Here is a 25217-nt window from a genome sequence, read left to right on the forward strand (position 1 = left end):
GGATCTTTTTGCATTTTGCATTTTCTTTGATTGTTGTGCCCATGTTCTCTATGGAATCTTCTGCAGCTGAGATTCTCTCTTCTATCTCCTATATTCTATTGCTGATGCTTACATCTATGGTTCGTGATTCCTTTCCTAGGATTCTATCTCCAGAGTTGTCACATTTTGGGTTTTCTTTATTGCTTCTATTTTCATTTTTAGGTCTTGGATGGTTTTGTTCAATTCCATCACCTGTTTGTTTTTGTTCTCCTCTCTTTCTTCAAGGACTTCTACCTCTTTAGAAGTATTCTCCTGTTTTTCTTTAAGTACCTGTACCTCTTTAGCAGCATTCTCCTGCATTTCTTTAATAATGCCCATTTTAAAGTCCTCTACCAGCATCATGAGGTATGCTTTTAAATCTGATTCTTGCTTTTCAGGTGTGTTGTGGTATCCAGGACTTACTGAGGTGGGAGTGCTAGGTTCTGATGATGGTGAGTGGTCTTGGTTTCTGTTAGTAAGATCCCTATGTTTGCCTTTCACCATCTGGTGATCTCTGGAGTTAGTTGTTATAGTTGTCTCTGGTTGGAGCTTGTTCCTCCTGTGATTCTGTTAGCCTCTGTTAGCATTTCTGGGATTCCAGCTCTCTCCTGAGTCTCAGTGGTCAGATTACTCTCTGCAGACAAGCTCACCTCTGCAGAGATTAGCCAGTGAAGGACCCTGGACACAATATGACTCTCTTACCTGCTCAGGCAGACAGAGCCCTCACAGGTGGCCACCTTTCCTCTGGCGAGGAAGGTCCCCAAATTTCTGGAGCCCGAAATAGGGTCTGTCCCAGAAGCTAGGTTGCTTCTGTCTGTCCCAAAGCTGTGTAGCTTCTGTGGTTCACACTGTCACCCGTGTAGACTGGAGCCTAGGTGAACCAGATCAAAGATGGCTCCCCAATCAGCTCAGGCAGTGAGATCCCTCCCTGGCAGACACCTCTCCTCTGGCGGGGAAGGTGCTCTTATGTCTAGAGACAGAAACGGGATCTTTTTCAGAAGTTGTGTTGCTTCTGCAGGCTGCCCTCTCCTGGCAACTCACTGGAGCAAAGATGGCAAAAATGGCTCTCTTACCTGCTCAGGCCTTGAGAACCCTCCAGGGCGGACACCTCTCCTCTGGCGAGAAAGGTGCAGGATGTCTGGAGCCAGAAACAGAGTCTGTCCCAGCAGCTGTGTTGTGTCTGCAGGCCGCCCTCTCCCCGGCTGTGCACCGGAGCAAAGATCCCAAGTCTTCATTTTTATTGCTTTTTTCAGCTTCTTCACAAAGGGATCTTCAATTTTTATTGTATTAAAGTAATATTTTATTTTAAAGATACTACTTGAAAAAAAAGAACCCAGAAATTTAGATGTCATTTGGAAGATCTAACTACACTTTGTTTCACCTTTGGGTTTTTCTTTCATATTTTGAAATTTTTACTTCCTCTTAGAAAATGAGATTTTATTTAGTTTCTCCCAGTTTTTGTAGCCAGCCATTTTTGGAAGATGCTTCTCCCTTTTTCATGTGTGGCATGTTATGCCTTTGTTGTTGTTGTTGTTGATGATGATGTTTTTGCTTAGAGCCCTTATAATTTTCTTCCTTCCTTCTTTCTTACAATGGTAGCCATCATTGACCATTCACGTAGGCGCTGAATTGGATATTTCCACAAGTTTGTCGCTATCATTTACATTTAACTATGGAGGAAGTAGGCTTACATAATCATGGCTTAAAGTCTCTGTAGCTTGAAAGACTGGGTTTTCTCCACAGTCTCTGCAGTGATGAGAGCTTGTGCGAACTAGAACAAGTTAGGTTGACAAAAGGTTCAAGTAGGTTACGTTTTCAGAGGTTTCATGGTTGGTTGGTTTCATGGCTTTTGAGTTTGTGGTGAAGTCCAGAACACAGTTGTTGGGAGCAAAGTTGCTCACTTTATGGCTTGAGAGTAGAGAGAGAAAGCAAAGAGAGCTGAAGGACCTAGGGTCTCAGCATCATCATTGAGCACATGGCCTATAGTGACCCAATGTCTTCTTAGTGGGCCCTACCTCTTAAAGATTCCACCAACTCTAGTAGCACACACGTTGATAACTGTATTCGTCAGGGTTCTCTAGAGTCCCAGAACTTATGGAATGAATCTCTCTCTTTCTGTCATTCTCGGTATATAAAAAGCAAATTTATTGGAATGACTCACAGGCTGCAGTCCAGCTAAACCAACAATGGCCAGAAGTGAATGGAAAGTCCAAGAGTCTAGCAGTTGCTCAGTTCCACAAGGCTGGCTGTCTTAGATGGTCTTATGTATAAGCTGGAATCCTGAAGAAGTAGGCCCCAATGCCAGTGAAGAGGTGGGTGTACTTGCACAGTGAAGGCAAGCGAGTGAAGAAGGAAATTCTCCCATTGGCCATGTATAGGCTTCCAGCAGAAGGTGTGGCCCAGATGAAAAGTGTTCCAACCACTTCAAAATCTGAATCAAAGGCATGCTGTCTTTCTGCCTCAAGATTCATATCACAGTGGTACCCTCCATTTCCTTGTAGTTCATTCCAGATACAGTTAAGTTGACAGTTAAGACTAGTCATCACAATAGCTAAACTTCTTGTCCATTCTTCTCCAACCAAACACAAGTTGAGTTCTGCATAAATTTCTAGAAACTGGGTGATTATGCAGTTATAAGGCATATTACCCCAGTATCTAGCACTTGTATATCTTCGTTGGACTGAATGATGTATAGCTTATTTTTCTATAAATTTTCTTTAAAAATGAGCATTGGTATTCTGAACTTTTTCCCTAATATCCTCTTATCAATGAGTATATACCATATGTGTATATACCAGTCATTTTTGTGACTGTGTTACCTCACTCAGGATGATATTTTCTGATTCCATCTATTTGCCTAAGAATTTCATGAAGTCATCATTTTTAATAGTTGAGTAGTACCCCATTGTGTAAACGTACCACATTTTCTGTATCCATTCCTCTGTTGAAGGACATCTGGGTTGTTTCCAGATTCTGGCTATTATAAATAAGGCTACTATGAACATAGTGGAGCATGTGTCCATGTTATATGTTGGAGCATCTTTTGGGTATATGCCTAAGAGTGGTATAGCTGTGTCCTCAGGTAGTACTATGTCCAATTTTCTGAGGAACCGCCAGACTGATTTCCAGAGTGGTTGTACCAGGTTGCAATCCCACCAGCAATGGAGGAGTGTTCCTCTTTCTCCACATCCTTGCCAGCTTCTGCTGCCACTTGAGTTTTTGATTTTAGCTGTTCTGTCTGGTGTGAAGTGGAATCTCAGGGTTGTTTTGATTTGCATTTCCCTGATGACTAAGAATGTTGAACATATCTTTAAGTGCTTTTCAAACTGGGAAGGAGGGTACCATTTGAAATGTAAATAAACAAAATAACCAATTAAAAAATGAGCATTGGTACCTAATGCTAGATTGTTTCTTTTTGTTTCTTCTGAGGTACTTTACAGGAGGGTCACATTACTCCAGAGGTGGATAGCAACACCAGAATATCCTCTTTATGTGTTTTAGTTGTTTATTGCAGCAGCAATTGAGATTTGGTCTCTGTCTCCAGAAACACAAGGTGAGTACAGAGATAAGAAACACAATGCTTCTTGCTTCAGAACTCCATGTCCTCTCTGTATAAAACACATTGTACAGCCAAACAGTTTTGAGTGAGTGATTGACAGTCAGCCTTCCTTGTATCTTCTTAGAAGGGCTCTTTTTTTTTTTCTAGTAGAAAAACATTCTTGAATCAAGTCACATTTCTCAGTAAGTCTGGTCAGTGATCCATGTAACACAACATATGGTTATGGAAAAAAAAAACCTCTTCTGCTTTCTGGCATAGGCTAACAATCAACATTTCTTTTTGTTGGTTTACATCTTTTTGTTAATACATTAATTCAAATGTTATTTCATCTTATATGTATGGGTATCTGGCCAGTGCATATTTCTCTGTACTGTGTGAGTCCAGTGCTCAGAATAAATTGGATCCCCTGGAACTGTAGTTTGAGATGGTTGTGAGCTGTCATGTGGTTGCTGGGGATCAAACCCAGGTCCTCTGGAAGACCAGCCAGTGCTTTTATGTGTACAGTTATCTCCCCAGTCTATTGGTTGATTTTTTAACTGACAGAGGAAGTAGGTGGTATCAAAGAATAAAAGCTCAGTGCTTTCTTAAGTAGAGGTCTTAGGGTTTTTTGTGTGTGTGTTTTAATTAGTTTTCAAATGCGATATTTTGATTCATGTATTTTCTCAGAGATCTCAGGTTTATATCACATCATATGTTGGGGTAGAAGGTTCATTATAGTGTGGCAGATTCTAAGTGGTCTCTCTTTCTCTCCCCTCTCCCCTTTCCCCTCTCTCCTCTCCCCTCTCCCCTCTCTCTCTGTCGAGTTCTTTAGATTAGACTAAACAAGGCTGAGAGTGGCCTTTCCCATTGTCACTGCCAATGCTTTTTCCATGAGGAGTGCCTGCCTTCCTTTATATTCGTTTTCTGGTTTGGACCTTTGCCTTATATTTTCATGGCTGAGTAATTCCCCAAAACTCTCAAGAATATCTGTTATTTCAGTTGTTTTTAATACACTGTTGCTAACCTGTGTTTTTCAATTCAACATTTCTCAAAAGCCTTTCTTTACAAATTACTTCAAGAGGAGTTGGAAAACCACAAACATAGAATTCAGGAAGCAGGAGGTTTTCAATGTGTGTAAATGAAATATTTCTATGATAGAATTTGTAAGCACATGTGTTTGTTTGTATGTTTGTGTGTGTATTTCAACCTAAATACCCTAGACAATGAACTGCTAATTTATAATACTAAATTTATATTCATGCGGCTGGAAAGGTGGCCCAATGGTTAAGAGCATTGACTTCCCTTCTAGAGGACCTAGGTTTGATTCTCAGCACCCACATGGAGGTTCACTGCCATTTGCAGCTCCAGTCCCTGGGCATCTCATCCCTTTTTCTGGACTCCGTGGGCATCAGGCACACAAGTCATAGAGACACACATGCAAGACAAGCACCCATACACATAAAATTAAAAACAAATATATAAGACAAATTTATATTCACAGCAGAAGAAACAGGAATCTAACATATAACATAGTACTAAATCTTTGATTTTACTTCAACAACTTTGTGAAGTACACAGGTGTATTATGTAACATTTACTACATGGTAATCTTTAAAGTGTAGTTTGGGGTCTCTGCTTTTCTGGAATCCTGTTTGAAGGTCAAGCTTATAAGAGCTAAACACTTTTTACCATTTAAGCTCTTACCACCCAACACCTGGTCAGTGGAGATTCCAGGTGCTGTTTGTGTGACATTACAACAGAACTAATACAGAACCAATGCAAGGACCTACCTACCGTCCCTGAAGTCAGATGGGAAAGAGAAAAAAAATGCATTGACTACTTGCTTGTCATAGGCTGAGTAATGGTGTCTCTCTGATGACCACGTTCTAATCTGAGAAGGTGTGAATCTGTTACTTTGTCAAGCCAGATGCTCAGATGGACTAAAGAGTTGAGATGGAAGATCAGTGACAGCTTTGATGGTGGAAGAGGCAAGGAAATGTGTAGTAACACAAGGATCTAGAAAAAGTAAGAAAAGTAGATGCTCTCCTGAGGAGTCAGAGTCAGGCAAGGCCCTTCGGTCACCATGCTCACCCAGTGTGATGCCTTCAGACATCTGACCTCTAGAACAATAAGATGGTAGATCTGTATTGCTTTAAGCTACTAAGTTCAAGATAACTTGTCATGGCAGCAATTGGATGCGGACACAGTATTTATTAAAGGTTTCTTAAGAGCCATATTACTCCTCTGGTGTAAATCCTTCAATGGAGCCTCAGTGGTCTCAGCGTGCAACCAAGTTCTGCAGTTTACTATAAGGATTTTTGTTTTTCCTCTCACTGCTAACAGAGCTTCATCTGCGCAGGTTGAGGTAGCTGTCCTATGCCCCTCTTCTACTGTCCACACTGCAATCCCTGACTTGTTGACCTAACTTTATTAATGTGTGTTTCTAGTTCCTATCTACCTTTACAAACTTTTCTTGGTTGTGCAAAGTCTTGCTTATGAATACTGCTAAAGCAAAAAGGCCTCTCAACCTAGGGTTGCTTTTGTCAAATGTAATCCATAATGAATCATATATAACTCACACACACACACATACACATGCACACGCACATGCACACACACATCCTTCTCTTCTGATTTGACTAAGCTTCTTGGGAGAGATACTAATGTCATATCTAAGCACCTCATCTGCTGCTTGAGTCATAGAAGGCCTCAATCAGTATTCTTCTCCTGGCTGCCCAGGTGATGGACGATTCCCCATTTCCTCTTTCATAGGTTTTTAATTTCTATGTTCAGCACTCATATCATATCTTAGAGCAAATTTATCTCACTGTCTCTTCTGGCTGCCATTCTATTTCTCTTTTTATATAAAATGAGAAAGTTTACCCATGCAGATCCCATTTTTCCCCTTAACTCTGTGATGTACTTATTCCCTTTGGACATGGCTTTGCTTTCTCTATGGCCCCTAGTAAGTTCCTTCTAGAGATGCTCTTTGATCTCTCTGAGAATTTTGACCATGATCACCTCAAACTTTGTTCTTGTTTTTTTCCTGTGCATTGTGGCATTTTCTCTTCTATCTTTTCTTCTCTAATCATACTTTTGTACACTCCTTCATTCTAGGTATCTCTCTATATTCTTTTTAAAAAAAGGTTTGTTTTTGTTTTTTTATTCATGTGTCTGTGTGTCTGTGTACATGCACATGTGCTTGCAGACACTCAGAAAAGCCAGAAGAAGATATTTAAGGAAAAGCTATGAGGATCTCCTGGACCTACTTGCAGGTGGTTGTGAGCCTCTAGAAGTGAGAGCAGTAGACAGAACTGAAAGAGCAGCAGGTGTTCTTAGTTGATGAGCCCTGCTCCCCAGCATTAAACTCTTAAGCTCAATTCTTCTCTCAGTACATTCAAAGTCTTGAAAACCTTATCCACTTGCATTCTTCATTTTACCAGTATTTATAAACTTGACTATATCTGTCAGCATATAGTTCTGCGTAGACATTTCTTTATACAATTGCTGAAGTTGAATCCTCTACCACTCTCTTTAGAAGCTACAGTTGGATGAGTCTTCATGAAAAACTATTTTCATTTATCCTCTCTTTCAGTAACCCTTTTAATAAGCTCAGGTTACAAACATAATACTCATTCAAAAATATTTTCTGATATATTTTATTTTTCTTTAAGGCATCTTTAGAGTTGATTCTTTTGTATTATTTTTCTGTTACAGTCACTTTAATCTAGGATCATGTCTCTAATAGCTCTTATTTTTAATCAACTTGTTCCCCAACTCCCCGCTATCATGAATCCTATCACTACCTTTTTTCCAATAGCCAATTCATCATGAATAGATTTTGTTTCATCTTCCAACAAAAAATATGATTTGTCTTTGCCATTTATTTCAAGGTGCTCCAGGTAGTCCATAATGTAGCATTCAGTCTTTTATGAGGGACTTACAGAAGTCATGTGTCTCCTGGGTGCCAATTGCTCTTGTAACATCACCAGAGTCATAGCTTCTAAGGTCTTGCAAGGATGTAACAGTAACATGTATCACCACATTTAAGGAAATCCAAAATTTGGGTCTTTCTCAGTTTCTTATTTTGGGTTTCATTGCTGTGAAGAGACACCATGACCATGGCAACTCTTATAATGGATAACTTTTAATTGGAGCTGGCTTACAGGTTCAGAGGTTGAGTCCATTATCATTATGGCAGGAAGCATGGCAGCCAGCATCCAGGCAGGGATGGTGCTGGAAGAGTTGAGAGTTCTACCTTATGTTCTGAAGGCATCTAGGAGAAGACTGACTCCCATACAGCTAGGAAGAAGGTCTGAAAGCCCACCCCCATAATTACACACTTCTTCCAACAAGGCCACACTCCAACAAGGCCAATGCCTCCAAATAGTGCCACTTTCTGGGCCAAGCATATTAAAACCACCACAATCAGTAAGTTTTTTATTACTAGCAGGTCCTCTTACATAGTCCAGTGATCATTTTTACTCTAAGTAGTATTATGTATTAGTAAAAGCTATTAGGTTATCATGGTGATCATTTTCTTAACTCTCTCCATGTAGCTGTAATCAAGAGGGAAATATGTTCACGTCCTGCTTCCCATTTATGCAAATTTCTCCCTTAGGACTCCCTAAATAGCCTTTTCTGATTCCTTCCCTTAACATAGGAGCCTACAATAATTTATTCTATCACCATAGTTTGAAAGACAGTACTTACAGTGATTCTAGGAAGGTATTTGAGGAGTAGATACAAGTAGCAATAACAGAGATAAAAGGCATATTCCAAATTCATGACTGCATTCCATACTGCTTTGCTTTGCTACATGCTAAACAAAAACATAATACTGTGTTGGTTCATTGATTGAGTAGTGAGAGAGTACTATTACCAAATTTTTTGAGGGTTAAAAAATCTCCACATTAAGCCGGGTGGTGGTGGCGCACGCCTTTAATCCTAGCACTCAGGAGGCAGAGGCAGGCAGATTTCTGAGTTCAAGGTCAACCTGGTCTACAAAGTGAGTTTCAGGACATCCAGGGCTACACAGAGAAACCCTGACTCGAACCCCCCCTCAAAAAAAAAAAACCCTCCACATTGTTCAACTTTTAAAAACACTTGGATCCAATTCAAACACCTAGCAACACAAAAATGCAAAGGAACAGGATACATGGGAAATGGAAGGAGCGTCACAGCATTCTCTATGCTCCTGAGGTGCAGGGAGGGATACTCAAAAGGTGTCCAGGAGGAACAGGGAGGCCAAGCAGAAAGTGTGGATGATGAGCATGGCACAGATATGGTTCCAGCTGACCAGTCATATGACTTCCCCAAGTTAATTAACTTCCTTATGCTTAGCACAGCTCCATGGATGCACCTAGTGCTAGTTCCCATTTCAAACTGAAATGATATAGTTAGGATTAATGAGGTGGCGCCAAGAATGTCTCCAGTTACAGGAAGAGAGATTCAGCAGAAATATAAACTCCTTTAATTTTCCCATTGGAAATCCAAGGGTTGAGTAAGATGAGTGCAAGTTACAGCAAAACTGCCTTAATTGAGTCTGCCTAGGCCAATTAGAACAGAAAGCAACCCATTTTAAGAATTTGATCCATAGAGATAGGCAGTTAAATGAACTCAGGTGGACCCATATCATTTTATTCTTTAGTAAAAGATTTTGGATCTAAATTATTCCTGTAATCGCCTCCACACTCATGTTAACTGATCAACTTTCTTATTTTGCCGTTTGTTGAAAGAAGGTAAACCTCAATCACTTTTTAGGTATGATAGTAAGGCTAAATTAATTTTTAAAATTAATTAATTAATTAATTAATTAGTTTTTGCTTAAGTTACCATGGACAGTTGCATTTATGGCATTTATTACTGAAGATTTTTTAAAATCACATTCTAGGGAAATCAGACTGGACAAAATATAGTTAATGATAAAGAACAAAATGGAAGTTTATGAGTGCTTTCTCACATCTGATGCTTTCTTTGTCAAAGGAAAGGCCAAAGCAGATGGGCCAGCTGAAAGACACATGCAGGCTAAACCAAAGAACAATATGCAAGTCACACTGGGTAAAAGCTCTCTCAGCACATTACGGAGTGTGCTTCTGAAGGCGGTGAGCATGTGGGAGGAACTGACCTCCGTCTTCCCTAGAACCAAGACTTTGCAGTTATGAAAGGTACAGAGGAGAGCGAAACTTAGTGGAGTGTTCAGCACTTATCTACTGGCTCACAGGAAGTACCGGTCAGTTTTCTCTCAGAGGAGATGAGCAGTCCTATTATTCTTTCCCTTGCTCACACCAGCCATTTAGGTAAGAGAGTAAGAGGGTGGGTGGGTGGGAATACTTGTCACAGTGCATTCTCTGTCTGTGGGGTTTGCTATCTCATATCATCAAGCTAGTTATAAAGGCGGGATTAAAAAGTGAGGTTGGGAGAATTTTATAACCTACCATGCTTTTAAAGTAAAATAGCTAAGAACTTACATTTCAGTGCACCAGATCCTAAAGCCATAAATTCAGAAAACTATATTCTTGGAAGCCGTAACAGGACCATTTCTGGTGGCTTCTAATAAACAATAACATAAACGGATGTCATCTTTCGGCAGCTCCGACACTTACCTTAGAACACAGAATATTCTTAATCCATCAATAAAACAACCAGGTATCATATTAACCTCTGTGTTAGTGCATATCAAGGCAAAACAGCATGATAGAGATGAGTTTAGCGGTATTAGAAGTTACAGTGGAAATTTATTATTTCATCTGCACATGGATACATTGTAGAGCGTAAACGATAGGAAAACACTTTAACCACAAGGTGGCAGTAAGAGCTACACATATCAAACAGGGGATTTCAAATAGAAACCGACTTCAGCCAGACCTCTGAGGATGTGATTGTCGGAATAAATAGCCTCTCCTAATGCGGCATATGCGGAGAGCCTCAGCAAAGCTACTTGCTTATGGCCTCTGTGGATAAGCACCTTCCAGATTGCAAGCTGGATAAGCTGGGCTATTCCTGGGTCCTCAGCAAATGCCTGTTTTTGAATTGGAGAACAAAATTGTGGTGGAATATTTGTATTTGCTTTGATTCAATTCAAGGAGCAATTAAGATAATAAGTTATAAGTAAACATCATCCCCAGGGTGTGAAGTCTAGACGCTTCCAGGGGTCTTCCCTACCACACATGCTTAGTTTAAACTGCCTTTTTTTTTTTTTTTTTTTTTGTATGAACAATAAGTTTAAGTAACATTTTGAAAATGTTTTACTGGTTTGCTATTTTCAAACTCTATTACTATTGCTTTAATCTTCAAAATATTCTCTTTAGCCTATTTATCTTTGTCACGAAGATAACGGGGTTGTCTACTAAGTGCTAGACAATTGTTTTGTGAGAGTTTGGTCAACAGAGCCCTAGAAAGCCGTCTAAGATTTGCTTCACCTAAACCATGCACAAGTCGACACATTGCAAAAGCCAAAAGTTATCCGTATGGGACTTTGTTATCTTTCTGCTAAAGGATTGGAGGTTCCCTCACTGCGAATGCCAAGAACAAGGGGATGGAGACCAAGGAGTCATTGAGATCCAAGTTCTTTAAATGATGTTCACGAGGGGAGTTAAGCTCCACATACATTTAGAACTTGATAACATCTCAAAGCCACACAACAAGCCAAAACGCATCATGCAGATGGGCAAAGGGAAACTGTTTTGGCTTCAGTCACAGATAATTCTCCCATTCCTGACATGGGCCGAATGCCCGCATGTCAAGCTGTTCTCTCCTGGATTCAAAGCTGGGACCATGAAGGTGAGGCACCTGTACAAGCATGCCCACTGCCATCCCTCCAGATCCCCTGTGCAAGGCTGTAGTGATTGTTTTGTGCTTTGGTTTGTTGTAGACATTGTGGAATTAATGGGCTGCATTACATAAATTACATATGTCTAAATTTAGTATGATCCTCTAAAAACACTGTTCAAAAGGAAGGGTGTAATCTTTCTGGAGTTTATAAATAGTTAAGGTATCAGGTTTATGAAATGTGTCATACTTTGATGCTTGGTCAGTTGCTCTATCTGAAAATGCTGTTATTTAAACTAACTCCAACAAAGGACTAACCAGTGCTACATAAGGATGCAATATATAGTGACTAGTCAACAGAATTGATAGCAAGTGAGAGAAAACTTGACACTGACTTATAAAACATTCTGGAACAAGGATTGGTGCTAGAAGTTGAGACCACCGACAAGGATGAAGAAGTTAAAAAGCTAGAGTGGACTGCTTTGCAGTGGTTAATGAAGCAAGGAAGCATCACAACCTAGCTGCATTTACATTCTAATCTTCAGATGGAAGTACCACACCCTACTCAGCATAAGGTATTGTATTTCTAAGTCAGATGATATTACTATTGCATTTACTATTACTGCTTTGTTTTTTTTTAAATGTTCTTTCCTGACCAAAAACCATCCACAGGGGAAATTTGTTTTTCTGTCTTTAATTTAGGTTGAAAAATATATAATACAAGTCAGAGAGATGGCTTAGCACTTAAAGGAAATTGCTCTCAAGCCTAATGAGCTGAGTTTAATACATGGGATCCATACAGTGGAAAGAGAGAACACCCTTCCTGGAAGTTATCTGCTTTCCATGTTTTCATCAGGTGCAGGCATGCAACAAACAAACAAACAAACAAACAAACAAACATAAATAAATAAATAAATAAATAAATGTTGAAGGACCCACTCACTCCAGGGTGTTCCTCTCTGGACCCAGAACTAGGCACAGACCACACCCAAACACCAATTTCCAACCCAAACAGATCATTTTTTTTTTTTAAGCAAGGCAAAGAGACAGCGTGGCTGAGCTTGAATAGTGCAGAAACAGCAACGAATAGCTTTGCAGGAGGGATTTTAAAAGGGAAGTCTGTGTTAGAATGAGCTAAGGTTAGCTAGTAAATTCTGGTTGGTCTGTCAGGGTAGCAAAACTGGGAATTTTGATTACTGGACCTTGGCGATCAGTGTCAGGAAGGAATCAGGCACAAGGGAGTAACCAAATAGGGAAAGGGCCTTGGTAGCTAGCTTCAGGAATGTGCAAGTATCTATGTAATGGAATCTAATGTTTAGCAGCGGAGAAGGAATTGAGGAGGACAGACCTGCCAGCACCAGGTTTGCTATTAGAGCCTTTTAAATGTAATAGAAAAAGTTGAAACATTTTGTCACACCTTTTAACAATTTTCTTTCTCCTTTTAGTTAATCTCAGCTATTAATTTAAAATTAGGCATACTTGGATATTAAAATTACTGTGGCAACAGACCCATACACTCACAAAGCCACTGTCCCTTGTGATTCATGGAAATGCTTGCATGACATGAATGGCAAGGGCACTACATGGCATTGCTGCTATTTAACTAGTCAATAAAATCCACTCACCTTAGTGACAACATCATAATTTGAAGTGGCTACAGATACTGTTCTTATGCCTACAGTCATTCACAAATGTATACCTTGGTGTCATAGCCAACGACTGAGGAGATTCACAGAGTGGCTAAAGAAACCCAGAGCAGGGCTAAAAAGTTACAACATCCTCCTGAATTTTTACCCACTTTCTCACATTCAGAAAATGTGTACCATATGAACTATAAATTGAATATTGAAAGATCAACTGAGAAGTCAGCAATATTCTATTGCTTGAATGTCGATAAACTCATCTTCATCATTGGTTTACCCATTTATTGTTAAGCAACTGAGTGATGTTTGTTTTTGCCTACTAATAACATGGCAGGGCCCAAGCCATGGCTCAGCAGTTAGGAGCACTTGCTGCTCTTCTGAGGACAAGAGTTTGGTTCCCAGTGTTTAACTGGGGTTGCTCATACTGCCTGTGACACCATCTCCAGAGGCTCTGAGACTTTCTTCTGCCCTCCCCCCCCCCCGCACCCCTCTCCCACACATACTCACCATGTAAAATAAAATAAATCTTCAGAAGAAAGAACAAACATTTGTCTTCAGGTCCCTCTCTTGTATGCTGATTTCTCTTGGATAAATATTGAGAAGGAGAATTTTGTGCTGTTTGATGAATGTATGTTCAATGTTTCAAAAAGGTCTGGAAATCTTTCCTTTGTAACTTGTCTACCATTCATTTTTAATTAAAAAAAAAAAAGTGTAGCCCAGGCTGGCCTTGAACTCTTGATCCTCCTGCTTCTGCCTCCTTCAGCCAGTGCTCCTACCAGTGCCTGCCACCACTACTGGCCCATTCATTTTTAATATGTACACTTATTCACTTTACTCCACTCACTGCCCCCAACTAGTCATGCTCCCCCAATCCTTCCCCCATGCTCCCTCTACTTCTCCTTCAAGAGGGTGGGGCCCCTGGGTATTCCCCAACCCTGGCACTTCAAGTCTCTGTGAGGCTAGGTGCTTCCTCTCTCACTGAAGCCAGAGCAGCCCAGCTAGAAGAACCTATCCCACAGACAGGCAACAGCTTTTGGGATCGCCCTCACTATAGTTGTTCAGGACCCACATGAAGGTCAAGCTGCACATCTGCTTCATATGAGTGGGGAGGCCTAAGGTCCAGTCCGTGTACACTCTTTGGTTGATGGTTCAGACTCTGAGAGCCCCAAGGGTCCAGGTTAGTTGACTCTGTTGGTGTTCCTCTGGAGTTTCTCTCCCCTCAGGACCTGTAATCCTTCCTCCTATTCTTTCATAAGAGTCCCCAAGCGCCATCCACCATTTAGCTGTGGATGTCTGAATCTGTCTGAGTCAGCTGCTGGATGGAACCTCTCAGAGGACAACATGCTTCTATCTATAAGTTTCAGGAGTCTCAGATAGAGGGAGAGACAGTGGTAGAACATGTACTTGTAGTTTTCATAACCAAGTAATTTCTGTTTTCAGTTGGAGATGTAAGTAAATATAGTTACTACATTTATTGGCAATAATGCTAGTAAATAAATGAATAAATGTCACTGAAATTAGAGAAAACATTCCTTCCCTTTGGACCGAGTGCGAGATGGTATATCTTCATGAGGCTGCCAGGAAGGTAACAAGAACATGTGTGCACAGCACTAAGCTCAGAGCCCGGCACACAGTTCCTTCATCAACTGAATCTGATGATATGTCAGGGTGAAGGAGAAGATGCGTGGCCAGAGCTGTGCAAAGCCGTGCAGAGCCATGCAGAGCTGTGCAAAGCCAAGCAGGCAAAGCTGCCATTGTGCCACACTGCTGCCCTCTCTTCTGAGGAGCACAGTTTACAATTGCCCACCATCAGCTGCATCATTGGCTAATCGTGTATTTTCATGCACACTAACTAGATGAAAGCCAGTTCTAAGGAAGAAAACCCAGGAGAGAGAAGAAACCTAATAATATTCCAAACTACAAAATGAGAAAATAACATGAGAGGAGAATTGTAAGCTGTAAATTATAACAATTTAAGGCTGAGCATACTTTTTTAAGGACTTTCTAACAGCTTTTTTCTCAAGCTTTCCAACTGGAGACAGCCAGGTTTAAATCCATGCCTGCCTTTAACTCTGTCAGTTAAAACCTTTGTTGGTACTCAGTCCTTCTGATAAAAGATCAATGATGGCAGCATCTAGGAACCTAAGTCTCTCTCTCTCTCTCTCTCTCTCTCTCTCTCTCTCTCTCTCTCTCTCTTCATTTCCTTCCTCCCTTCCTCCTCCTCTTTGTTGTTAAACATATTAGTCTTTAAGGCTCCTTAATCTTCAACTGGCACGATTAAATACTGGGGCGGAGAAAAGATAAAAGTCAGGTTTGTAAAGAAGCTGAGCTTTCCAAACAAAGGAAATCCTTATACAAATGCGTGATTCCTTCAGAACGACTAACAACTTGGGTTTGTCCCTTAGCAAGACTTCTAAACATCCTTTTGCTGATCTAAAAACTCAAGGTGTTCAAGGTACAGTGGTCGTTAAGATCTCGTCCTAGTCCAAAGGCGTTACATGGGGCCTTTCATTTCAGCACCTCGGAAGGTCTTCTTGTGTAATTAAGCATTGGTTCTGATATGGAACCATACTGACATTAAATTGACTCAGTAGAAATTCATAGTAATTTTGACCCAAGATGAAATTGAGTTGAGATCAAGAGAAGTCCGTGGATTTCACCTCATTAACCAAGTACAGGCAGAGAAAGGTCTAATGACTATAGTGGGCCTCACTGACACTTCAGTTGGTAAAATGTACACATTCTCTGAATGATGATTTGGCTTAAGGTTGAAATAATTAGAGGCTAGAAGGGTAGGGTGGCCCAAAGCCAGGGCACTGGAGTACTTTCAAAGGTTCAAAGGAGAGAGGCCACTAGTGAGGCAGAGGAAGTCTCAAGCCTGTGAGAAACAATGTTAATCATGAGAGTGTGAGCTAATATAAAATCTTTAAATAGTGGTGATGATGTATTGCTACTTGGGGACCACTCATCATCAATATATTGATCTGACTATACATCTCTTCTCTGAATTCACAAGGTAAAAAAAAAAAAATCACACATTTCCCATTGTGCTTATTTAAAAACCAATACTGCAAGTACAGGCAAAGGAAGACAAATCAAAACTTTATAGGTCTTAGAGATCCCACTGGATACTGCTAATATGGCTCATCTTATTTCGTATTTCATTCACACTCCTGAATGGCATTCACTTACTCAAACAGTGTTCATACACCATAAAGTGAGTTTCTTAAGATGTGTGCTTCTCATCCTGGTTTTTATCTGGATTATGTAGCTAAGTGTAAGAGGGGCAGGGAGAAGCTAAGCATATTTTCCCAGGAGACCTAGGGGATATCATGGTGGATTAAACACACAGTACAATACAGTGTGCCCTTATAGCCATGTGGACATGCCATGACCATGTGATATTTTTGTTCCTCCCACCAGTCTTCGGGGTGAATTTCTCTTTTTCCCTTTCTCTGTTTGTCTTAAGAGAGAACTTTGAACAACAGGTTTAAGAAGAAATGGCACTTTTCTGAGCTACAAGTCTTTACAGTGTGTATTGTTGGACGAAGTGGAAATTTCTGACTGTATCATGCGATGTTTTGCCAAAGCAGACTCATCAGAGGACACATGCGTTTGGACAGAGAATACATATGACCCAACAGACAGTGATGGCGAGACTCCACCGCTAGCTGTGCAATACTTCCTTGATCTTGAGTCTTCTCTGATCTTCTTTGCTGAGAGAGGCATGACAGAGAATTTCTGGCATTCTGGCTGCTTCTTATCACTCCCCCTGACTCATGCTGATTTGGTGGAGGCCTGGTTGTTTCTGTGGGATCATGCTGTCACTGCTGATTCGAGTTTGGTGACACTTTTTGAACTGGGCTGTTGTATCCTGACATTACTGAACTGGACTGCTGATATCCTGACAATGAAGATTGGAATCATCCTAATGAACTACTTTTAAACAGGTCCGCATCCTCTTGTCCTATTTGCCATCTTTTTTTCCTCTACCTTAGGGTGGTGGACTAGAAGTAGGATTGAAGCATTTCAGAACCCATATTAAAGTAGGTTTTGAAAAATTTAAGCCAACAGTTGGAATCAGTACGGCATCTTGGAGAACCTGGACCAATTTCCTTGAGGATCAAGACCACGTGGAGACCATTGTTCAGCTTGTCACCGAGGATTATGAGAATTGTAGTCTCATGAGCAAACCAAGTGGCTATATTATGGTTGTAATATAGCCATAGATTAGATGGGATCATTGCCAAAGAGAAGGCAACGATTGCTTGATGTGCTAAAGGAAAGGATATATAGATCAAAGCAACTGCTACTAAAATGGTCTTTAGGGCAGCTCTTTTATCATCTCAGAGCTAGGAGGAGTGTGTGTCTTTAGAAGACATTGGGATCATGACAGAAGAATCCACTAGAACATTACATTTTAAAAGAATCTATTTTGTTTTAATTTGTATGTATGTGTGTCTGCATGTGTGCCACATGTGCATGGGCACCTTGCAGAGGCCAAAAGAGGGTGTCAAATCCCCTGGAACTGGAGTTGTTCATTGCTTGACAGGGGCTGGGAACTTAACTGGAGTGTTCTGGAAGAGCAGCAAGCACTCTGAACCACTGAGTCATTTCTCAGAACCCCTCCCCCTCCCCCTGCCCCCACCCCAAGCATAATTTCAAACCACTAACCTGGAAATTTGGCTCTCTGGATCTAACCAACCCCCTCCCAAACATAATAAAAACTGCTTGAATTTCTTTTTTATTTCGCCATTTAAACATTTTTTATTAATTCTTTGAGAATTTCATACAATTGTTTCAATATTGTAGTTATTAGAATTCTTGTATATTTTGACCTTTGTGAAGAAACATTTTAAAACTGATCTTTCAAACTTTTAAAGTAATTTTTTCCTTCCACAAATTGAAGCGGCAATGGTAGTAACACATTGTTAACTATTGCTAGTTGGTTTAAGAATGAGTGACAGAAGTTAATTCAAATTAATTCCAATTCAAGTGAGAACAATGGTTCATTTATCCATTATCCATAAGGCATCCTTACATGCGTGCAGGCATTCATCTGTCTTAATCTGCTCTATGCACCCTGATGATGTGGGGAAGGATCTGGTTGTAGGGTAATGGGGGTGACTGAACACTAACACCCTCCATAGAACAGATGGCAGCAAAAGCTCTTAAGATCAGAGTTGTGTCAAGAGGAAGCCTGGACCAATCTCTCTGAAGATGAAAGAACAAAGACTGAGTGAGGACAGATGAAAGTGAGTGCCAGTGTCAGACAGGAAGACTTGAAGCTACAGTTGCACCACATGACTCTGGTGCTCCTAGGGGCTACACTTGGGGGGGGGGGGAATGAATGCCTGGGAGCTGCATGCTGCTTGCTTTGTTAGTGACAGCAGTGCATGTGGTGGCTCGTTGTTACTGAGTGAGGATCAAATGGGCTTGTGTTAGTAAATTAGAGGCTGGAAACTTAGTACTGAAGGACTAGCAGAAACTACCCTTATCATATGATAAGGAGTATTGTTTGGCTATGAGGCCTTATTTGTAAGAGAGGTCTTATGTGTGAGAAGGGAAACTTACTTAGAATTAGGCCACCTTTTGAGTCCTCCTCAGTTTCACCAGATACCAAGTCAACACTTAATTGTAAGTTTTTTTTTTTTTTTTTTTTAAATACAGGATTTCTCTATGTATCTCTCACTGTCCTGGAACTCACTATATAGATCAGGTTGGCCATAAACTCACAGAGATCTGCAAGCTTCTGCCATTCAAATGTTGGGATTAAAGGCATACACCATTACACCAGGCTTTAACCTTATGCTCACTAATAACACAGGCACTATGCTATAAGTCGACGGAAATTCATACACAGAACTTAGTAGAAAGATCCAAATAGGTAAGTGCTAAATGAGCTGCAGTAGATGCATAGATGTCGGACCTGAAGAAAAGAAGGGGGTGTTTCTTCTGAGATCCAAGAGCTCCGTTCAGAAGGAACGGAGCTTAGGAAGTCCCTGAAACTGAGCAGGTCCTTTAGGCTCTCTTTCTCCCAGAGTAAACAAGCCAAGCTCTGAGAGTTACTTCCAGGCAGGCCATACTGTAAGGAAGACTTAGAGACCAGAAGCAAAGCTTCCTGGAAGAGGCCAACCCAGGTATCTGAAAAGTAGACTCTCCACCTGTGGAGATGCCCGTGGGCTGTGTAGTGTGATCCAGGTCCCCAGTGTTGTGAGCTGTCACCTGTTCTGGGTGGAACTTGGTGGTGCGGCTGTTATTGAATAATTTTTGCTACTGTGAGAAACCCCTCACCTGTATTTCTGTAAGTAATCCAAATAAAACTCATTGGTTCACCAAGTTGGACTTTGATAGTATTCATACTTTAGTTTGTCATGGGCTCTTTATCTGGGGTGATTAGACATGCATATTTGGGACATTGCATCTTCCCAGGAAAAGTTTTTATCATGTAACGCTTGTTTAAGCCAACGATGATTAAAAATAAGATGCCATGTAAGCTTGAGATTTATTCCTGCACCAATGTTGAGGTTTAATATATTCAAAGACTTGTTCAAACCCCACTTAAATCTAAATTTAGAATATTTCCGTCATTCTCAAGAGAATCCTTAACTTAATTAGTAATCATCCTTAATTTTCTCTTCCCATTCTTCAGACCCTCCCAGTGCCCTTGACAATCAGAAATGTACCCCTTTTCTTTATAGATTTGCCCATTTTGAATTTTTCACATAAACAGGATAATACAGTATGTAGTCTCCTCTGATGGCCTTTTTACTTAATTGCCATAGTTTTTTTTTTTTTTAGTACAATATCATATTGTTCTCCAATAGGGCTTAATGCTTACTTTTATCTTTATGAAGTAGTAAACTTTTCAGACATAAGAAATACATCCAAAAGATACTCAGTAAGTTTGAATAGGACAAATGATCATTAAAATGACCATCTCCTTAGTACTTAGATCTTGACTTAAATATTCCCTCGACTATCAACCTAGCACTCCCCCAGGTAACAATAATCAATTCCTATTTTCATATTTTTTATCCCTTACTGTATTTCTTTTATAATATCTATGATTAATTGGAAACTTCTTTCCTTCCTTCCTTCCTTCCTTCCTTCCTTCCTTCCTTCCTTCCTTCCTTCCTTCCTTTCTTTCTTTCTTTCTTTCTTTCTTTCTTTCTTTCNCTTCCTTCCTTCCTTTCTTTCTTTCTTTCTTTCTTTCTTTCTTTCTTTCTTTCTTTCTTTCTTTCTCTCTCTCTCTCTCTCTCTCTCTCTCTTTCTCTGTATGTATGTATGTATGTATGTATGTATGTATGTATGTATGTATGTATGTATGTACATGTATGTGCAGCTTTCTTTGTAGACCACTGACCTCATGGACAGATAAGCCATTCTATCTTGTTCATCATTACCTGCTTGTAAAACCATAGTTCCAAATGGATATCCAAGTTTTAGATAAATGCATAAATGAGTGAGTTTTTGAAGAATAATGCTTATTGGGGGCAATGATGAAATTTTAATTTTTAAGTCAACATAGAAAACAGTAGGTTTCTTTATGGCATCTTATATAATACATCCTTTTTCTTATTCCATTTTTTGCTGCAACCCCCGTCCAATCTCCTCAAAGAATCCCATGTTTTGCTGCCATTGACATGGAGATTTTATTTTATTTTATTTTATTTTTTATTGGTGTTGACTTGGTGAATGCCAGGCAAGCACATTACCCCTGAACTATAATCTGTGGTTCCATGTGGAGATTTCAAGTATAAGAACCGGTGACACCTCTACATGGATGATAGAAACAGCCTAGATACACTGTTGGTCATAATAGTTTAAGTTAAATAATGCAAAAACGTTGTAAGGGAAGACAATATTCTATTGGTCTATTCAATCCAGTCTTCCTCTCCAAAGGTAAATGTTTAATTACATTTGATTTCTTGTTAATGGTTAGTAATAAAGTGGTTATTTCAACGGTTTGTATTGTTAAATATTATGCCATATTTGAAGAGATTCTGGCTAGTTTGAGTGTGGAGAGCACGGCCCTAGCAGGCCTTGCTCCTCTTCCCCATTCTTTCTGTTTTTCTAAAAATCTTTACATTATATTCCTAAAGCTGTCCACCATAGTCTATTTCCTTATTTGGCCACTTCCTCTTTCTGAGGCTGACTACTGATATTAATACCAAGCTATTGAAGTCCTGCAATCAGAACATACCCTAGTGAACAAACCCAATTAAAATTAAACACCTCATTCTACATGGGTTCCTCTTGTCTTTTATGAACTGTCATTTTCCTGTGTGTCATGTCTGTCTCCGTTCTATCCAGAGGCAGTCTTTTGTCCTTCTGGGACAAATACCCCAGTCTTATTTTCCCTGTTCCCTTTCCCCTCTCCCTCTTCCTCTGTCTTCTGTGTTTGTCTTTTATTCTGAGCCCTCTGTCCCTCTGGGACAAATAAATCTCCTTTGTGCTGAGAACTTGGTCTTGGGAGGGGGGGGGGTTCTGGGCCAATCCTTTTCCTAACAATATTAGTCTCAGTTTATCAATTCCTTGTTATCTGTTGCTATGCTATATGCAGGTGGCATTTTTCCAAGATTTACCCCAAATTTCTGTCTTCCTGTCTCTTCACAGTCCAGTTTATTCTTTAAACACTGTTGCATATGTAAATCTAGATAACTTGTTTAAGTGTGCTTCCATCAGCTATAAAGTGCCTCCTAGTTCACTGTGCTGGGAGATGAAGATGCAGGGGTGTGCAGTCTTCCACTGTACCCACGTGTGGTGGTTTAAATGAGTTATATCTTCTATGTTCAGGCATTGGAGTGCTGGTTACCACTTGGTGGCCTATGGGGGGGGGGGCTAGGAGGTGTGCTGCATCCCAGGGAGCTATGTCACTGGGGGCGGGCTTCAAGGATTCCTAGGCTCTCCTTCCTTCCAGTTCTGTCTTCTGGCTCATGTTTGCAGTTAGAGTTGAACCTCTTCTTTGTCATTCTGTTGCTTGCTGCCCAGCTTCCGCTCTGCCACAATGGAGTCTTTTGCTTCTGGAATTGTAACCCAAAACAAGTTCTCTCTCCCTTAAGCTGCTGTTGACCATGATGTTTTAACAGCAGAAAAGTGACTACTGCTCCATGCCTTGCTGCTGGAAGTCATAATTTTAGTCTCACATAATCAGGATCTATACGTTTACTTTCTGCCAAGAGACCTTCTACTGACTGATTAAAAACCCTGTCACGTTTGAATTAGTTACACACTTGAATTACATTGCTTCTATCATTTTCTTTTAAATTACCATCTTCAGAGTATTCAGTTATTATTATTTTTTTTGGAACTGGTAGATGAAAAACACACGCATTTTCATGATAGCTGAGACCTTCCAGTTTCCTACTTTGTCTATTTTTTTTAAGAGATTATTTTCCTTCAAGTTACTGACTTTCTATTTTTTTAATATTACTTTTTGTTCTTTACATATATTACATCTCTATTACAGTTTCTTCTACCTCCCCTCCTCCGGCCTTCCTTCTTTCCTAGATCTATTCCCTCTTTCGGAAAAAAAAAAAAAATGTCCAGGTCTCCTAGGGATATTAATGGAACATGACATAAGAAATTACAATAAGAATAGGCATAAAATCCTCCTATCAAGGCTAGACAAGGCAACCCAGTAGGAGGAAAAGTGCCTATAGGCAATATAGTCAGAGATGCCACATCCCCATTACCACTGTTAGAGTTCCCACAAGAACACCGACTATGCAACCACAACACATATGCTGTGTTCTAGCACAAACCCATAGAGGATTTGCAACTGTCACCTCAGACTCTGAGACTCTACAAGGCCTGCTTAGTTGATTCTGTGGGCCATGTTCCTACGGTGTCCTTGAGCCCTCTTTTTCCTAGAATCCTCACCCCCCTCTTCTTCCGGGTTCACCTGGATTCACCTAGTTTTTGGCTGTCAGTCTCTGCATCTCTCTTATCACTTGCAGGATGATGCTAGGCACCTATCTTTTTAAATTTATTTTTGCCAGTCCTGTTTGGTCCTATCCTGGGTCTCTGGGTTGCCTCTTGTTCCTGGCTATCCAGACAGTGTTAGTCATGGGTTTACCTCTCACGGTATGGGCCTCAGGTTGGACCAGTCACTGGTTGGCCACGCCCACATGTTCTGCACTGCCATTACCCCAGTATATTTTGCAGGCAAGACCTATTGTGTCTAGGCCAAAGGTTTTGTGGCTAGATTGATGTCTCAGTCTCACCGTTGGGAGCCTTGCCTGATTATAGAAGGTGGTTGCTTTGGGCTCCTTATTCTCTCATTACTAGCAGACTTTATTAGGGTCACTTTCATGGATTCCAGGGAGTTTCCACTCTACTAGGTTCCTACGTCACCCCTGCCCAGTAACTTCTCAAATCCAAGTACTGTCTCCTTCCGCTGCCTCCCGGCTTCATTCCTCCTGTTCCCATTCCTACCCTCCAGCCCACCTGCAAAATCTATTCTATTTCTTCTTCCCTGTATCCACCTATTGAGGCTTCTTTGTTACCTAGTCTTTCTGGGTCTGTGAATTATGTCAGGATTCTCCTTTACTTAGCAGTTAATGTCCACTTATAAGTGAGTACATACCATGTTATCTTTCTGGGTCTGGGTTATCTCACTCAGGATGATTTTTTTTTTCTAGGTCTATCCAGTTGCCTGCAAATGTCACGATGTCGTTGTTTCATGACATTTTTATGCTCCATTGTGTAAATGTACACATTGTTTTTATCCCACTCTTCTTCAGATGAGAGACATCTAGGTTATTTCCAGTTTCTGGCTATTATGAATTAAGCAGCTATGAACATAGTTGATCACAGGTTCTTGAGGTAGGATGGGGTGTCATATGGGTACATACCCAAGAATGGTATAGTAGCATCTTGAGGTAGATTGGTTACCAATTTTTTGAGGATGTGCTATATTGATTTCCACAATGGCGGTACAAATTTGCACTCCCTCCACCAGTAGAGGAGTGTTCCCCTTGTTCCACATCCTTGCCATTATGAGCTGTGTATTTTATTTTAGCCATTCTGACAGGTATAAAATGGAATCTGAGTTAGTGCTTCTCAGACATTTGTGGTTCTTTTTGTTTTAATTCTTGTTTAGATCTGTACCCTATTTTTTAATTGGATTGTTGGTTTTGTTGATGTCTATTTGTATATTTTGGAAATTAGCCCTCTGTTAGAAGTGGAGTTGGTGAAAATCTATAAGCTGCCATTTTGGTCTTTTGACAGCATCCTTTGCCTTTAAAAAGCTTTTCAGTTCCTTGAAGTTCCATTTATTAATTTTAGTAGTGACTTTGCTATTGGTATGTTGTCTCCTGTCCCAATGCATTCAAGGCTATTCCCCACTTTCGATTCTATCAGGCTCAATGAATCTGACTTTATGTTGAGGTCTTTTATGCACTTAGACTTGAGTGTTGTTATAAGGCAATAGTTATGGATCTATTTGCATTCTTCTTCATGATGAAATTTAGTTAGACCAACACCATTTGTTGAAGATGTTTTTCTTTCTTTCTTTCTTTCTTTCTTTCTTTCTTTCTTTCTTTCTTTCTTTTTTTCTTTCTTTTTTTATTGTGTATTTCTGGTTTCTTTATTAGAAATCAGGTGTCCATAATTGTGTGGATTTAGTTCTGGGTCTCCAATTTTATCCCATTGATGAACCTGTCTATTTTTATACCAATAACCTGTCGTTTTTATTTCTTTGTAGCAGAGCTTGAAACAGGCAATTGTGATACCTTCAGATATTCTTTTATTGTACAGGATTGTTTAAGTTATTCTTGGTTTTTGGTTGTTTCTTTTTCCATATGAAATTGAGTATTGTCATTTCAATGTCTGTAAAGACTTGTGTTGGAATTTTGATGGGGAGTGCATTGAATCTGCAGATTGATTTTGTAGGATGGCCACTTTTACTATGTTAATTTTACCAATCCATAAGCATGGGAGATCTCCCATCTTCTGATATCTTCTTCAGTTTCTTTCTTCAAAGACTTTAAGTTTTTGTTGTACAAGGTGTTTACTTGCTTGGTTAGAGTCCCCAAGATAATTTCTAATGTTTGTGGCTAGGGTGAAAGGTATTCTTTCCCTGATTTCTTTCTCAGCTCATTTGTGTCAAGGAGGGCAACTGATATTTTCCAGTTAATCTTGTGTCCATCCATTATCACTGGAGGTGTTTATCATCTGTAGGAGTCCTCTAGAAGAATGTTTTGGGTTGCTTATGTATATTATCTGCAAATAACGATACTTAG

Source organism: Mus pahari, chromosome 2, assembly GCF_900095145.1.
Source record: "Mus pahari chromosome 2, PAHARI_EIJ_v1.1, whole genome shotgun sequence".
NCBI lineage: Eukaryota > Metazoa > Chordata > Mammalia > Rodentia > Muridae > Mus > Mus pahari.